The 18,348-nt window shown below is 37.8% G+C and overlaps 1 non-coding gene across 1 annotated transcript; it reads right to left on the reverse strand.

The window, feature by feature from the left end:
* Nucleotides 1-2,819: 2,819 nt before the first annotated feature.
* Nucleotides 2,820-2,922, reverse strand: LOC139357701 (U6 spliceosomal RNA). Its single transcript, XR_011611303.1, has one exon. It is a non-coding gene; the product is annotated as a U6 spliceosomal RNA (small nuclear RNA).
* Nucleotides 2,923-18,348: the final 15,426 nt, after the last annotated feature.

Raw genomic sequence — 18,348 nt, forward strand, 5'->3', positions numbered from 1 at the left:
AAATTTCTAAGCAGCAAAGCATTCAAGAAGTGACTTGGGTGCTGTTAAAGGCATTCAGTTTTAAAAGTGAAACACAACATAAAAGTTTGGAAAATTTGTGGCCTGACAATGCAATAGAAAAGAAAATACCATTTTCTGAGGAGAAATTCATGCCAGCTACAGAAATCTGAGTAAGTAACAAGGAACTGAATGTTAATTCCCAAGACAATGGGGAAAATTTCTCCAGAGCATGTCATTGGTCTTCACAGAAGTCTCTCCCATCACAGGCCCAAAGGCCTACAAGAATAAATGTGGTTTTGTGGGTCAGGCCCAGGGTCCCCGTGTTGTGTGCAACTTAGGAACTTGGTGCCCTACATCTCAGCCACTCCAGCTATGGCTGAAAGGGGCCAATTTAGAGTTTAGGCCATGGCTTAAGAGGGTGCAAGTCTCAAGCCTTGGCATTTCCACATGGTGCTGAGCCTGCAGGTGCAGAGAAGTCAAGAATTCTGGTTTGTGAATCTCTGTTTCAATTTCAGAAGACGTATGGAAATGCCTGGATGCCCAGGCAGATGTTTGCTGTAGGGACAGGGCCCTAATGGAGAACCTCTGCTAGGGCAGTACAGAAGGAAAATGTGGGGTGGGAGCCCCCACACAGAGTTCCTACTGGAGGACCACCTAATGGAGCTGTGAGAAAAGGACCACTGTCCTCCAGACCCCAGAATGGTAGATCCACCAACAGCTTGCACCATGAGCCTAGAAAAGCCACCGACACTCAATGCCAGCCCGTGAAGGCAACCGGTAGGGAGGCTGTACCCTGCAAAGTCACAGAGGTGGAGCTGCCGAAAACCATGAGAACTCACCTGTTGCTTCAGTGTGATCCGTATGTGAGACATGGAGTCAAAGGAGATCACTTTGGAGCTTCAAGATTGTACTGCCTTTTTGGATTCTGGAGTTGCATGGGGCCTGCAGCCCCTTTGTTTTGGTCAATTTCTTCCATTTGGAATGGCTGTATTTATCCAATTCCTGTAACTCCATTGTATCTAGGAAGTAACTGACTTGTTTTTTATTTTACAGGCTCATAGGTGGAAGGGACTTGTCTTTTCCCAGATGAGACTATAAACTGTAGACTTTTGAGTTAATGCTGAAAATGAGTTGAGACTTTGAGGGACTGCTGGAAAGGCATGATTGGTTTTGAAATGTGAAGATGTGAGATTTGGGAAGGGCTGGGGTGGAATGATATAGTTTGACTCTGTGTCCCACCCAAATCTCATCTTGTAGCTCCTATAATTTCCACGTGTTGTGGGAGGGATTTGGTGGAGAATTACTGAATTATGGGAGTGGGTCTTTCCTGGGCTGTTCTCGTGATAGTGAATGGATCTCACGAGATCTGATGGTGTGAAAAATGGGTTTCTCTGCACAAGCCCTCTTTTTACCTGCCACCATCAATGTAAGCTGTGACTTGCTCCTCCTTGCCTTCTGCCATGATTGTGAGGCCTCCCCATTCACATGGAACTGTGAGTCCAATGAAATATTTTTCTTTTGTAAATTGCCCAGTCTCGAGTATGTCTTTATCAGCAGCATGAAAACAGGCTACTACTCTACATTTCCTATACATCTGTTACTCTGTGTTATTTGACATATATCTCCCTATTTCCTTCCTATCCCCTTCACTTGTGGTAACCACTGCTTCATCATCCTTGCATATTTGAGCTCTTTTTATTTAAAAAAAACAATTCTCATGTAAGTAAGATTATGCAATGATTTTCTTCCTCTGTCTGGCTTATTTCACTTAGCATAATGTCTTCTATGGTAGTTCCATTCATATCGTGGACCTTCTTTTTAGGGGTGATTATTTCTGTGTGTGTGTGTGTGTTGTGTGTGTGTGTTTATGTGTGTGTTTGTGACATTTCTTTACCCATTTGTGTGTCTATGGGTATTTATATTGTTTACATGTCTTGTTATTGTAAATAATCCTGCAATCAACATGAGAGTACAGATATATTTGCAAGGTGTCTATCTTATCTCTTATTTGTATGTATTCAGAAAAGGAATTGCCAGGTCATATAGTAGTTTTATTTTCAACTTCTTTAGGAACCTTCATACTGCTTTCCATCATGGCTATAGGAAACTACATTCCCATCAACAGTGTACCAGGGTTCCCTTATCTCCACACCCTTGCCAACATTTACCTTTTTTGTTTTTAATTAATAGCCATCTTTATGGGTATGAGATGATGTCTCATAATGGTTTAATGTGCATTTTCCTGGTGATTACTTATGTTGAGAACATTTTACATCTTTTTATATTTTGTATTTTAAAACTTATTGTAGCTATAGTTATTTTTGACTATAACTGTAGCTGTAGGTATATTATTTTGACTTTTAACCTTTGTACTGGAGATTTAAAAAATTAACACATCATCGTTAGAGTAATAGAGTATTTTGAATTTGATTGTGAATTTGCCTCAACTAATTGGGTTTATACTTTTTTATGTTTTAATGATAGTAATTATCCCTTTTTTTCAGTTGAACCTTTACCTTAAGCATTTATTGTAAGTCCAGTCTAATGATGATAAATTACGTCAGCCTTTGTTTCTCTGGGACAGGGTTTCTCTTTTATTTCTGAATGCATTGCTGGGTATAGTATTTAGGGTTGATATGAGTTTTATGCATTTATTTTTTCCCAATACTTTGAATATATCAACCCATTCCCCATGGTCTGTGATTTTTTTTTCTGCAAAATCCTCTCATAGTCTAATAGAGGTTCCCTCACAGGTGACTTGAAGCTTTTATCTTGCTCTTTTTAGAATTCTCTCCTTGTCTCTGCCTTTTTTCAATTTGCAAAACATAGAATATTTCATAAATTTGTGTGTTGTTATTGCATAGGGATGATGCAAATCTTCTCTGTATTACCACAATTTTAGTATATGTGCTACTAAAGTAAGTAATAACTCTAACACTCTATAAGGCAGTGATTTGTATCTGGATTTACATATCAGAGATTTAATGCTTACAGAGGATAACTGACCCTAGACCACTCAGATAATAAATTATAGAGCCAGAATTTTGACTCATGCGTTCCTGATATCAAAACTTATACTCTTACTTGCATTACTAGACTGCCTATTAAAGAACTCTTTCCCTTCATGATTCAATATCCATTGCCTCATATAAGTGTACTTGTTGTTAAGTTTGTTTTATATGTATATTTTTAGGGTGAATTCCTTACACATTCTTTGTCACTATGGTAGAGAAAACAGTCCCTGGAACTGTTTAATAATCTGACATGAATTTACAGCATTAGGAAATAGATAACTAGAGAATGTAAAATTTACCCTGAATATCCTGATGAGTCTTCACAGGCTGAGGTATCAGTACAATATTGCATAATTTTTGAAGATATTACTTTCTATAACTCAAACAACAAACTGAAATTTCTGGTGTTTCAGTTACTTGTACTGGCAGACGCAGACATAGATTTGTAACCTTGGCTGGGCACAGTGGCTCATTCCTGTAATCCCAGCACTTTGGGAGGCTGAGGTGGGAGGATCACGAGGTCAGAAGATTGGGACTGTCCTGGCTGAGACGGTGAAACCTCATCTCTACTAAAAATACAAAAAAAAAAAAATTAGCCGGGCATGGTAGTGGGCGCCTGTAGTCCCAGCTACTCAGGAGGCTGAGGCAGGAGAATAGCGTGAACCCGGGAGGCAGAGCAAGCAGTGAGCCAAGATTGTGCCACTGCGCTCCAGTCTGGGTGACAGAGCGAGACTCCACCTAAAAAAATTTAAAAAAAGATTTGTGACCTTGCCAAATATTGCATGGCAGCCAATCTTCCTTGTAGAACATGGAATTAAAGCCATCAGGACATGATAATAATGTGAAAGTATTAGCTTATTAATAGCAAATTTTATAATCCTTAATCACTCAATACATTACTAGCAAATATTCTGAAGTTCAGAATTCAATACTAAAATCTAAGTAATTGGTTGTTAGCAAAAACTAAAGTCACTGGGGGCTCAAATTTCAGCCCACGGTGATGTCCACCACCCTATACTTCCATGGGGTCACAGGTCATGTATATTAATTTGACCAAAACTTGAGGTGATACCAATTTTAAACATTTCAAAATTGTTAAAAAGTATAGTAATTTCCTCAAATTTGCTTTGTATTGACTGACTACTTTATTCTTTTTCTTTTTTTTTTTTTTTTTTTTTTGAGACCGAGTTTCACTTTGTCACCCAGGCCGGAGTGCAATGGTGCAATCTCAGCTCACTGCAACTTTTGCCCCCCGTCCCCCTGCCCCCAATTCAAGCAATTTTCCTGCCTCAGCCTCCCGAGTAGCTGAGACTACAGGCATGCACCACCACAGCTGGCTAATTTTGTATTTTTAGTAGAGATGGGGTTTCCTCCATGTTGGTCAGGCTGGTCTTGACCTCTTGACCTCAGGTGATCTGCCTGCCTTGGCTTCCCAATATTTTACTTATTTTACTTATTTATTTATTTGAGAGGAGTCTTGGTTGCCCAGGCTGGAGTGCAGTGGCACGATCTCGGCTCACTGCAAACTCCGCCTCCTGGGTTCACGCCATTCTCCTGCCTCAGCCTCCCGAGTAGCTGGGACTACAGTCGCCCGCCACCATGCCCGGCTTATTTTTTGTATTTTCAATAGAGACAGGGTTTCACCAAGTTAACCAGAATGGTCTCAATCTCCTGACCTCGTGATCCTCCCATCTCAACCTCCCAAAGTGCTGGGATTACAGGCGTGAGCCACTGCAATATTTTATTCCTTTTTGTGTTTAACACTATTCACCATTCTTCCACCCCTCTGATTCCAGTCTAACTGGAGGAAAATCACGCTGTTGACACACATCTCAGAAATATTGTGGTTAAAGCTATACAGAGTACCTTGAATTAGGAAAAGCTTTCAATAACCAACAAGTCTATAAATGCTAGAAAAAAAATCCATACTGGTGCAAATATATATTCCAAGCTCTCTACAAGCCTCTGGATTATACAGCCATTATTAATTAAAAGAATTCTAGTCAGACCTAAATAGAATCAAGCAGGACATTTTGTCTTGTATCTACTAAGCCCCTGCATTTTTATTTTCTTCATTAGGCCTCTTTTACCAAGTCTTGGGAAATTTTGTCTGGTTTACTCTGCTTATCTGTATGTAGAATGAAATCACACTTGAGTATATTGCCACCCTCTTCTTTTTCATGAGTTCAATTAAACAGTAAGAAAGATCAACATGGGTTTGAAGGCCAGCTATATCACCTTGAGTAACTATTCAAGTTTTTAAAAACTTCGTTGTTTCATTTGTTAAATTAGGCTAATGCTCTCAGGGTGGTTGTCATTGTCTTATACAAAATGTTTCTTTCAAACGATTATCCCAAATTTTCCTGGAAAAGATATATTTTAGAACAGTTTGGAACACTCTATATACTATGTTATCATCATTAAATATCAAAATTGTATTATTATATTAATGACTCTGAGCAGTACTAAAGAAAACCTGTTTATATTACTTCAACATTTCTAAAGATATTGATTAACTGAGCTGTGTGTTTAGTATTATTAACCTGCTGCAGAAACAGACACTTGCAGAATATACTTTGGAAAATGCTATTTTGAGGATTAAACGTTGTTTCCAGCCTAGATCACATTGCTAAATTCTAGTCTACAACTACGTATTTTATATCCACACTTAGATATCTATCAGAAAAGTAAAAGGTTAGGAAATGAAATTCGAATTTTTCTCTTTCAATCTGCATTTTATGTACTCATTCTAAACTCAGTAAATATCAGATCAATTCTTTGGCTCATACCAAAGATGTTATGATTATTCTTGATTCCTCTCTTTGTCTCCTACTCCATATCATGCTCATAAAAAAATCTTATTTAAAAGTACAAAAATTTAGGCTAATTCTTACCAACTCTACCATTATCATGCTAGCCCAATTCTCTCTCTTGCTTAATTATAGCATTAATTTTTGGCTTGGTTTCCATGATCTTTTCCTGCTCCTCTACAGTCTTCTTTCGACATAGCAGTTGAAAGTTGTGTTTTTAAATGGAAGTCTCACTGTGTTATTCCTGCTCAAAAATGTCCAATATTTTTTAAATTGTGCAAATTAAAAGCCAATATCCATATAAATGACCCCAAAAGTTCTTCAGGATTTGCCTCAGCCTTTTAATTCTCAGACTTGATTTCCTGCTACTGCCTTCCTTGTCCTCTTTCTTTGAGCTAAAGTAGAATTTTAGTAATTTTAAAGCACAAAGCATGTGTATTAGTCCATTTTCATGCTGCTGATAAAGACATACCTGAGACTGGCAATTTACAAAAGAATGAGGTTAAATGGACTTACAGTTCCACATGATTGTGAGGCAAGGGAGGCCTCACAGAAGGTGAAAGGCACGTCTCACATGGTGGCAGACTAGAGAAGAAGAGCTTGTGCAGGGAAACTCCCCATTTTAAAACCATCAGATCTTGTGAGACTTATTCACTATCCTGAGAACAGCACAGGAAAGACCTGCCCCCATGATTCAATTACCTCCCACTGGGCCCCTCACACAACACATGGGAATTGAAGATGAGATTTGGGTGGAGACACAGTCAAACCATATCATTCTGCCCCTGGCCACTCTCAAATCTCATGTCCTCACATTTCAAAACCAATCATGCCTTTCTTCCAAAGTCTTAACTCAAAAATTTCAGCATTACCTCAAAAATCCACAGTCCAAAGTCTCCTCCAAGACAAGGCAAGTCCTTTCTACCTATGAGCCTGTAAAATCAAAAGCAAGTTGGTTACTTCCTAGATATATTGGGGGTACAGGCATTGGGTAAATACAGCCATTCCAAATGGAAGAAATTGGCCAAAACAAAGGGCTACAGGTCCCATGCAAGTCTGAAATCCAGGTAGGCAGTCAAATCTTTTTTTTCTTTTTTTCTTTTGATGGAGTCTTGCTCTGTCACCCAGCCTGGAGTGCAGTGGCTCGATCTCGACTCACTGTAAGCTCCACCTCCCAGGTTCACGCCATTCTCCTGCCTCAGCCTCCCAAGTAGCTAGGACTGCAGGTGCCCGCCACCATGTCTGGCTAAATTTTTTGTATTTTTAGTAGAGACAAGGGTTTCTCCATGTTAGCCAGGATAGTCTCAATCTCCTGACCTTGTGATCCGCCCACCTCAGCCTCTCAAGGTGCTGGGATTACAGGCGTGAGCCACCATGCCCAGCCCCGGGCAGTCAAATCTTAAAGCTCCAAAATGATCTCCTTTGACTCCATGACTCATATCCAGGTCATACTGAAGAAAGAGGTGGGATGGGAACTGGAGCAACAGTGACTCCTGTTATGTTCTAGCCTACAGACTGGCAGCATTTTGCTTCTGTCCTAGAGATTTGTGGTATTTTGAACTTGAGAGAAATGATTAAGGGCAACTGGTGGAAGAAATTTATAAGCAGCAAAGCATACAAGAAGTGACTTGGGTGCTGTTAAAGGCATTCATTTTTTATAAAGGAAGCAGAACATAAAAGTTAGGAAAATTTGCAGCCTGATAATGTGACAGAAAAAGAAATCCCATTTTCTGAGGAGACATTCAAGCCAGCTGCAGAAATTTGCATAAGTAATGAGGAGCTGACTGTTAATCTCTAAGATAATGGGGAGAATATATCCAGGGCATCTCAGAGGTCTTCACAGCAGTCCTTCCCATCGCAGGCCTGACCTAGGAGGAAAAAGTGGTTACATGGGTTGGGCCCAGGGTCCCTGTACTGTGTGCAGCCTAGGAACTTGGTGCCCTGTGTCCCAGCCACTCCCGCTATTGCTAAAAAGGGCCAAGGCACAGCTTGGCCCATGGCTTCCAAGGGTGCAAGTCCCCAACCTTGGTAACTTTCATGTGGTGTTGAGCCTGTGAGTGCACAGAAGTCAAGAACTGAGGTTTGGGAGCCTTTGTCTAGATTTTAGAGGACGTATGGAAATGCCTGGGTATCTAGGCAGAAGTGTGCTGCAGGGGTGGGGCTCTTATCCAGTACCTACCTCTGCGAGGGTAGTACAGAAGGGAAATGTGGGGTATGAGTCACCACACAGACTCCACACTAGGGCACCACCTAGTGGTCTGTGAGAAGAAGTCCACCGTCCTCCAGGTTTAATTGAACTGTAAATCAATTAAATCTCTTTTCATAATGAATTACTTAGTGTCATGTAGTTCTTTATAGCAGAGTGGTTGGAACAGTTTGCAGGGCTCAGAAAAAGACAGGAAGATTTGGGCAAGTTTGGAATTTCCTAGAGACCAGTTGAATGGTTTTGACCAAAATGTTGATAATGATAGGGATAATGAAGTCCAGACTGAGGGGGTCTCAGATGGGTATGAGGAACTTATTGGGAACTGGAGCAAAGGTCATGGTTGCCATGCTTTAGCAAAGAGACTGATGGCATTTAGCTCCTGACCTAGAGCTCTGTGAAACTCTGAACTTGAGAGAGATAATTTAGGGTATCTGGCAGAATAAATTTCTAAGCAGCAAAGCATTCAAGATGTGACCTTGCTGTTTCTGGATGCATACCGTCATATGTGTTCACAAAGATATGATCTGGAAATGGAACCTACGTTTAAAAGGGAAGTGGAACATAAAAGTTTGGAAAATTCAAAGCCTGATTATGTGATAGAAAATAAAAACACATTTCCTGGGGAGAAATTGAAGCTGGCTGCATAAATATGCACAAAGTAATGAGGAACCAGTTGTTATTAGCCAAGACATTGGGAAAATGTCTCCAGGGCATTTCAGCAATCTTAATGGAAGCCCCTCCCATCATAAGCCCAGAGGCCTAAGAGGGAAAAATGGTTTTGTGGGCTGAGATCAGGGCCCCCACTGTTCTGTGAAACTTTGGGATGTAGAGCCCTGTGTCCCCAATGCTCCAGCTCTACCTGTGGCTAAAATGGTACAAGGTACAGCTCAGGCTGTGGCTTCAGAGGGTGCAAATCTCAAGACTTGGAAACTTCCACATGTTATTGGGCATGTGGATGCACAGATGGCAAAAACTGAGGTTTGGAAACCTGTGTCTACATATCAGAGGATGTATGGAAACAACTGAATGTTCAGGCACAAGTCAGTTGCAGTAGCAGTGCCCTCATGGAGAACCTCTGCTAGGGCAGTGCAGGACGGAAATGTGGGACTGGAGCCCCCACACAGACTCCCAACTGGGGCACTGCCTAGTAAAGCTGTGAGAAGAGGGCCAGCATCCTCCAGACCCCAGAATGGTAGATCCATTGACAGCTTGCACTGTGTGCCTGGGAAAGCTCCAGGCATTCAACAGCAGCCTGTGAAAGCAGTTTCAGGGACTGTACCCTGCAGAGCTACAGCAGCAGAGCTGCCCAAGAGCTTGGGAGCCCACCTATTGCATCAGCATGACCTGGATGTGAGACATGGAGTCAAAGGAGATTATTTCAGAGACTTAAGTTTTCAGGTCTGCCCTGCTGGGTTTCTGACTTGCATGGGGCCTATTGCCCTTTGTTTTGGTCAATTTCTTCCTTTTGCAATGGTAACATTTACCCACTGTCTGTACCCCCATTGTGTCTTGTAAATAACTAACTTATTTTTAATTTTAGACTTATAAGTGGAAGGGACTTCCCTTGTCTCAGATGAGACTTTGGAGTTAGACTTTTCAGTTAATGCTGGAATGAGTTAGGATTGGAGAGACTGTTTGGAAGGCATGATTGATTTTGAAATGTGAAAAGGATATGAGGTTTTGGAGGGGTCAGGGGTGAAATGATACGGTTTGGCTCATCTCCCCATCCAAATTTCATCTCAAATTGTAATCCCCATTTTTGAGGGTAGGACCTGTTGGGAGGTGATTGGATCATGGAGGTAGATTTTCTTTCTTCTTGTTCTAGTGAGTTCTTATGAGATCTGATGGCTTACAAGTTTGTCTCTCTTCTCTCTCTCTCTCTCTGCCTCTCCCTTTTAGTCCAATCTGGCAGTGCTTCTGCTGGTATAACACTCCCCAATTCCCCCAGACCTTTATAGTTTCCTGCATATATGCCACTGGGATTTCTCATTAAATAAGAGATTTTTTCACAGATTTTTTTTTTTTTTTTAATAATCCAATCTATATTCCCAGATTAGGCTGAGGAGGTTGAGGAAAACCCTGAGTCAATCTCTTGCTTTTGTCACTACTCTCACTCCCTTCATGTCTCTCTAACATGACATGTTGTGATTATATTAGAGTCACCCAGATAATCCAAAATAATTACCTCATACTGCCTAATCACATCTACAACATTCCTTTGTCGTATTAGATAACATAATTACAGGTTTCAGTGATTAAACATGGATTTTTGAAGATGTCTCAAATAATTATTACACATTTTATTTTCTGGAGAAACTCAGCAATTAGCATTGATATATTGTCTCTCCTCCACTTGACTTTAGCCAGAAGGCCAAGAAGCAGTTGCCTCTCCTCTGTTCTATGCATGCATTCAGAATTCAGCCAAAGAATAAAAAGGAAACAAGTTTCCAGAAAAAACAATGAAAATTACCAATCCTATTCGGAAAAATAATTAAAACTGAATGGCTATATAACTCTTTTAAAACTAATTCATAGTGCAGTTATCTAGCCAAAAATATCCCCAGGCCAATAATATATTTTTATTCAGGGATCTAAAATATTTAAGATGGTCCATTTTTTTTTCGTACTTGTACAGGATGTACCAGAACACGACCCATCAGAAAAGAAAAACTCTCCTTTATGACTCTCTTTTATGAGGTGATTATAGCTTTAATATCAAAATTAGGTAACGGCAGTATAAAAAGGAAAATTATAGATCTACTTCATTTATAAAATATAAGCAAAATTCTAAATAAATATTAAAAAGCTATCTAGTAAGGTTATAAAAGTAATGCATCATGATTATGCTGTGTTTAAATAAGAAAATTTGGCCAGGCGCGGTGGCTTGCACCTGTAATTCCAGCACTTTAGGAGGCTGAGGCGGGTGGATCACCAGGTCAGAAGCTCAAGACCAGCCTGGCCAAGATGGTGAAACCCTGTTCCTACTAAAAATAGAAAAAATTAGCCGGGCGTGGTGGCAGGCACCTGTAATTCCAGCTACTCAGAAGGCTGAGGCAGGGAACTGCTTAAAGCCCGGAGGTGGAGGTTGCAGTGAGCCAAGATCGCACCACTGCACTGGGTGACAGAGTGAGACTCTGCCAAAAAAAAAAAAGTGTTAAAGTTTTTCATCAAAATGGGAGAACAATGAGGAATAAATAGTTATTTTATTAAAGTATTTGATGACATTGAATTCGTAACGAATTTTAAAATCTTAACCATATTATATAAAACAGAAATATTTTTATTCTAATAAAAATTATTTTCAAAATCTACATAATATATTAAATATAGTTATGAATGTTAAAAACTTTCCACTTAAAATCTAGAACAAATCAAAGATGCACACCATTTCAGTTTCTATGTAAAAATTCCCCGGATACCTAGTCATTATAATAATAAAAATAAAATAAGTAGAAGTTACAAAGTTAAAGAAATTATTATTTTTCATAGATGATATAACTGTCAAAGTGAAAAACTCCAGACAGTATGCAATATATTTAAATTATTAAGACAGTTTAACATGTTTGCTAAATGTACAATAAACATTAGTATATCAAATGCATTCCTCTGCACTAGCAGCAAATATTTTAAAAATACGGTTTTAAAATGTGACACATTTTGTTGTTATAATAACAGAAAATATAAAGTGTCAATTATTAATAAATATAAAAAATCATAAAGCCTATAATATTATGGATTTTAATTAAAATATAGATATTAATAAAATAATTAAGAAAATGAATAAAATAATTAGGAAAGGAATAAAATAATTAGGAAAATTCCTTCAACAGAAGAAATTTGCTACACTTATAAGATTAAAAAAATTAGAAAAGCTTTTATTCTCCTTAACTTTATCTGCCAATGAAATCAGTTTATCAGATATTTCTACTACTGATCTGCATGGGCAAAGGACTGAATATAACAAAGGCAATTTTTAAGATGCACAGGATGGAGGAACTTGTTCCACAACATGATAAAGCTTACTATAAAATCATATTAATTACCAGCCTGTCAAAATCCTGGAGGGGTATAGAAATTTCCCAATTAAACAGAACTGAAATCCAAGAAAGAAATATCCAAATTTCTATGGAAACTTCATACATGACAGAAATGCACTTGCAGATCAGAATGGAAGGAAAAGAGACATTAATACTGATGGAAAAATTGATTATCTCTTTTGAGAATGTACTGGGTCTATAACTCTCATCAATAGCAAACACCAATTTCATGTAGTTTAATAAACAGAGAGAGCAAAACTAGGATAATATTTTGTCACATCAGTATAGGCAACTTTTTCTAAAGAAACACAAGTAAAGTAAACATTAAAAAAGAATAGAATTTCTAAGGCATGGAGTATGGAGAGGTAAAATGTTGACTTTAAAGTAGAGATGCCTAACAAACTCTATTTTCACTAAATGATCAAAGTTTCTAAGTCATAAATATCACATACCCCTGGTTTGATGCAATGAGTAGGACAGTTTTCTCAAAATGCACATACTCAGTCTCACTGTGAGAAAACTTCAGACAAACCCAAATTGAAAAATATTCTACAAAATCTTAATAATTACTCTTCAAAAGTGTTAAGGTTACAAATAATATGAATAGGATGAGAAAATGTCACAGATTGAAGAAGACTATGACAAGATAACTTAATGCAACATGGTATCCTGGCAAAGAAAAACAGAATTGGTAAAAAAAAATGGTGGAATCAAGTCTGTAGGTTAGTTAACGGCATTTGACCAATATTAATTTCTTAGTTTTGAAAAATGTACCCTAGTTAGTTAAGATATTTACAGTAAAGAAAGCTGAGTGAAGATCTATAGGAACTCTACAATGTCTTTACAATTCTTGTGAAAATCTAAAATTACTTCACAGTAAAACTTTTAAAAAGATTCCTGATTTGAATACATTCAAACAATATCAAGAAAAAAGAACTTTGTCATAAGACTTCATAATTTAGCTTTAGAGGCGAATTTAGAAGAAAATATTGCAATGCCTATAACTGAACATAGATTAGTATTCAGAACAGATCGAAAGTGCTACAAAACATAAAACATCATATAAGTAAAAGAGAAACAAACTTTTTAGCAAACATCACCTGAAATGAAAAATAAAAAAACCCAGTATGCTCATCCATTGACTGAAGCTAAGTAAATTGGCTTAAATACACTGGGGAGAAATACAGGCAGAGCAATATCTAATCAACTTGTATATTCAAATAATCTTCAATTCAGCCATTTCACTTTGTTTATTCACTAACTTTCCACATATGTGAACAAGGAGACATGCAAAAGAATGACATTTACATTATTATCAAACTAGAAAAAGTTTAAATGTTTATTTAAGAGAACAACTTAACAATACAGGAATGTTTTTGCAGTCATATACTATACAAAAATTAAAGTAAGTCAATTCAATGTAAATGCTTAAATTCATTGCTGAAAATTGCTCAAAAGTTGTTGCTGAAAAGAACAGTGAGTTAATTTTTATAGATATGAATATATATGTGTAAAATAATGCCATTAAAATATTATCAAAACATTCAAAACAATGGATATGTAGGACAATTATAAAGATATGTTGGTAATGATAAAAACAGTTTCAAGATTGTGAATTTCTCTGAAAGGTGTGAAAAGAAAATGCTGAGGAAGGAGGACATGCACAGTGAGGCTTCAACTGTTTTAGAGAAGTTATACAGATGCATATTGCACAAATTATTTTTTAAATTCATAGGTGTCACCTAGATAAAAAGGAGCAGGATTGAATGAAAGACAATTTTATAGGTTTATGTCACATTGAAGAAAAAATCCAAGGCTCTAACTGGAGTGGAGCATATTAAAAAATACTGGCGACCTCATTATGTTAAATCTCCCCCAGATTCAAGGATCATAGTGCCAGAGAAATGGCTGAGCTTCTGTCAGGCTGCTCTTTACAAACTTCTCTGTAAGTAGTTGTGAAAATTATTAGTATGCTTCTCTCATTCTATTGGAATTGATCCTTTATTTCTGGCATTTTGTAAGATGCATATTTACGTGTTGCACTTACACTCTAGGGGCTAATTTTTGAGTTTCGGAACAAAATTAAATATGTTGAAAGATTACGTAAACTAAAATGTTATATTTAAATGATTGAGAGGTACTAAGGCAAAATGTCAGCAGAATTCAAAATAGTTTACTAGGAAACTAGTTCCACATGATGGAAAATGTAGCCCCCGACCCATATCTCATTAAAATGTAAACAGACATCCCAATATGTTTCTTCCAAACTTGTTTATAAAAATTGAGCTGTATTTTATGCATGAGGCTGTAGCTAAAATTGTTTTGTTGCGCATCTGCATTGGGATTACTGGAGGTGTTAGTATTTGATGCCAAAAGACATGAAACTTATACCCAGAAATCCATCTAGAGAAAAGCGAGGTTAAGTTACTATTCCTCATATTGGGTGTGCATTGTGGATTACTGGATCAGATCCAGAAAGTTCACATTAGTTTGAACCAACTTGGAAAACCTATAAAAAGATAGGAGTAGATTACTGTAAGATTCTTTAGAGCAGGCAGCTCTCACATATTCTAGTTTCTTTATACCTGAAAGATCACTATATTAACGCATCTATGTACTTAGAAACATTTTTTTTTCTCTAGTCAGTTATGCCTATACTTTCCAAGAGTAGGAGAATGTGGTGTTTCAGAACAGCAGCTTGGGAGAAATATAGATGAATATAAAATCTGTACCCACTCATCCACATGTTACATGAATGACCAAGAGGTAAGTTTCCTAATCTTTCAGAGTTACTTTTCATAATCTGAAGTGGGAGTTATAGGAAATACCTACCTCATAATGGTTTTGTACAGTTTGAATTACATAAAGTATCTAGGATGATACTGTAGACATACGAGGGAATGAAAAGTGATAATTATTTTTATTTATGGCATTATTATTATAAAGTGGACTTAAAATGTAAAGAAATGAATTTTATCAAATCTTAGATCTTAATTCTATGTATGTATTTGCTATTATTGATGTTTGTAGGAAATAACGTCTTTTTAAAGGAATATTTATAGGGTGATCATTTCCTATTCCATTGAAACTATCTCACTGCTTCCTCTCCTTAATTCTCTGAAGAAATTGTCTTTCCTATTTCAGAGAAATGCTACCAAGGGTACTTGAATGATCATCACATTTCCCCAAGTGATCCTTTCCCATCTCTGAATCCTCATATTTTTGACTCTTTAAACATTTAATACTTTCTTCTTTATGTCATAATTATCTGCATTCATTTAGTTTGCACCACAGCTACAGCTTTCAAACTTTTTGACTAGCACTTTCAGTAAGGAATACACTTTATAAGGTGATACAGAGTTTGCATTCTTATTCTCACCTTTACCATTCAGGCTACTCTAGTCTACTGTTTTCTAGTCTTACAACAGTATACTTGTTATTACAGAGCACCATAAACATTGTGACATTTTAGAATTAAGAAACTGCATGGAATGCGAGTAAGTTCTATTAAAATGTCAGCAAAATAACTGGCTATTGCAAAATACACATATCCCATGGGTCTTCTCTCCTCTCCTCCCTTCTCCTATCCTCTCCTCATCTTTTCTCTTGCCATCTCTTCTCACTATCTTGTCCTATCCAAATCTCTTTTTATCCATCTGTCTTATCTCATAATCTGATATCCTAACATATCCTATTTTACTCTAGTTAATATTTTAAAATTCTAGACAGAAACTCTAAATCGATTACATAGCCAATAAAGCGTGATCACTGTCTTTAAACCATCTCCCTCATCTTCTTTATGTTAGTATGCATGTTAGATTCTTCTTGTGCCTTTAATAGTGTAGAATGGGCTGGGCTCGGTGGCTCAGCCTGTAATCCCAACACTTTGGGAGGCCCAGGTGAGTGGATCACCTGAGGTCAGGAGTTCGAGAATAGTCTGGCCAACATGGCAAAACCCCTTCTCTATTAAAAGTACAAAAATTCCTGTAATCCTAGCACTTTGGGAGGCCAAGGCAGGCAGATCACGAGGTCAGAAGATCGAGACCATCCTGGTTAACACGGTGAAACCCCGTCCCTATTAAAAAACACAAAAAATTAGCCAGGCATGGTGGCGGGCACCTATAGTCCCAGCTACTCCGGAGCTGAGGCAGGAGAATAGCGTGAACCCTGGAGGTGGAGCTTGCAGTGAGCCGAGATGGCGCCACTGCACTCCAGCCTGGGCGACAGAATGAGACTCCATCTCAAAAAAAAAAAAAGAAAATGAAAAAAAAGTACAAAAATTAGCCAGGCATGGTAGTGGGTGCCTGTAATCCTAGCTACTCAGGAGACTGAGGCAGGAGAATTGAACCTGGAGGCGGAGGTTGCAGTGAGCCGAGATTGTGCCACTGCACTCCAGCCTGGGCTACAATAGCGAGACTCTGTCTCAAACAAAACAAAACAAAACAAAACAGTGTAGAATGGTGCTTTCCATAGTATAAATGTGTGCAAATATTTATAAATGGACGAATTAATGAAGGGTCTGTTTCAATTCAAAATGACTCAAATTTTGAAGCTCACAGAATTTTTGCTGTTGTTAATAACACTGGTCTATATAGAAAGAGGACTGTCAAATCCAAACTTATTAGATACAGAAGCATGAGGTTTAAAAATCATGATAAAATGGTACAGACTTGAAATATAATTCTTAATTGTTTGAAACTTTAATCTTTTTCATTTGTGCCAATGATTTATGTTGATGGATTCTGAGTCACCAACATTTTTTTCAACTCTTTTTTTCCTCATAAGTTATTAAACAATAGATTTTTTCAGATGTCATTTTAATATATTTACACATGGATTAGGTAACAGATTATCATAATATTTAGTTACCTAAAACAACATTCTTTTATTATCTATCACAGAATGCATGGTTGACAATGGAGATTACAGTGATTACAAAATATTTTGGTATCATATGAAAATATTTTTCTTTACAGTGCTAGAAAACCCTTGCTCTAGTACTATGGAGAATACAAACTTTGAAATCAAACTTAAAAAAAAAAAAAAGGCATATTCTCCATGAAATTTTAGAACTAAGAAACTGCATGGAATGAAATTTTTATGTCAACAAGGGCAATTGCCTGTATCAAATATACACATCTCCCATGTGTAGGTCTCCCACTACCCAGTGCATTATGGGACAGAACACAGGGCTAGACGTTAGACACCATGAGAGACTTCCCCTTTGTTGTGTGTGACTGGGGAAGAGACATTCCCTCCTTCGATGTGGGCAGTGACTGGAATCCATAATCAGAAGAGTTGAGCATAATACTGGTCTTCAGCCCTATTCCATCAACTTACTGTTCAATGTTTATGAGAGTGTAGGTTCCAGACTTGGTGTAATCAGCTGGGATGCAAGCACTGTCGTTGTTTCCAGTATTGATATTCCATATCAGAACTCTATAGGATTAATTACTTTAAAAACTATTCTATAGTGGGTTTCCCTGATGTTTTGTAAGAGGCTATCTCTTTCAGAATCCAGCCTCTGGGGAATGGCTTTGGATAAACTGAACCCCACCTCAGAGTGATAGTTTTGAGCAAGTGTTATTCCTCACTGAAAGTTGCCATGGTTTGAATGTGTCCCCCAAAGTTCTGACACTGACCCAATAGTCGCATAGTTTTTTGAATAAACATTGAAATTGACCCTTCTTGTCTTAAAGCTTGAACCTTACATTTGTTTCATCTGAGTTCCTTCCTCAGGAAACCACCTTAGGGCCTCTCACAAAAAGAATCAAAGAATTGAAACTCAGCAGATCACTGTATTCAGACAATGAGATGCAGAAACCCTCATTCATCATGACTGCCTTTTCCCCCTCCCTAGTTCCTCTTTTACAAAACATTGTTATATTTCTTCCCTGCTATATAAATCCCTGCTTTTAGTTGGTCAGGGAGATGGATTTGAGACTGATCTCTCATCTCTTCAGCTGTAGCACATGATTAAAGCCTTCTTCCTTGGCTATACTTGTCTCTGTGATTTGCTTTTTGTGCAGCGAGCAGCAGGACCTAGACAAAATGCCAGCTGTTTCCGTAACAAATTTATGTACTGGAAACTTGATTCCCAATGTAATGGCATTAGGGGATGGGAACTGATGGGAGACATTTGGGTCATGGGGGCACCACCTGCATGAATACAATAATGCCATTATTATGGGAATGGTTTTCTTATTTTAAAAAATGGGTTTGGCCACCTCTTGCTCTTTGTCTCATTCTTTTTTCCCCTCCCCCTTCTGCCAGGGGATGAG

This window comes from Macaca nemestrina, chromosome 12 (genome assembly GCF_043159975.1).
Source record: "Macaca nemestrina isolate mMacNem1 chromosome 12, mMacNem.hap1, whole genome shotgun sequence".
Taxonomy (NCBI): Eukaryota; Metazoa; Chordata; class Mammalia; order Primates; family Cercopithecidae; genus Macaca; species Macaca nemestrina.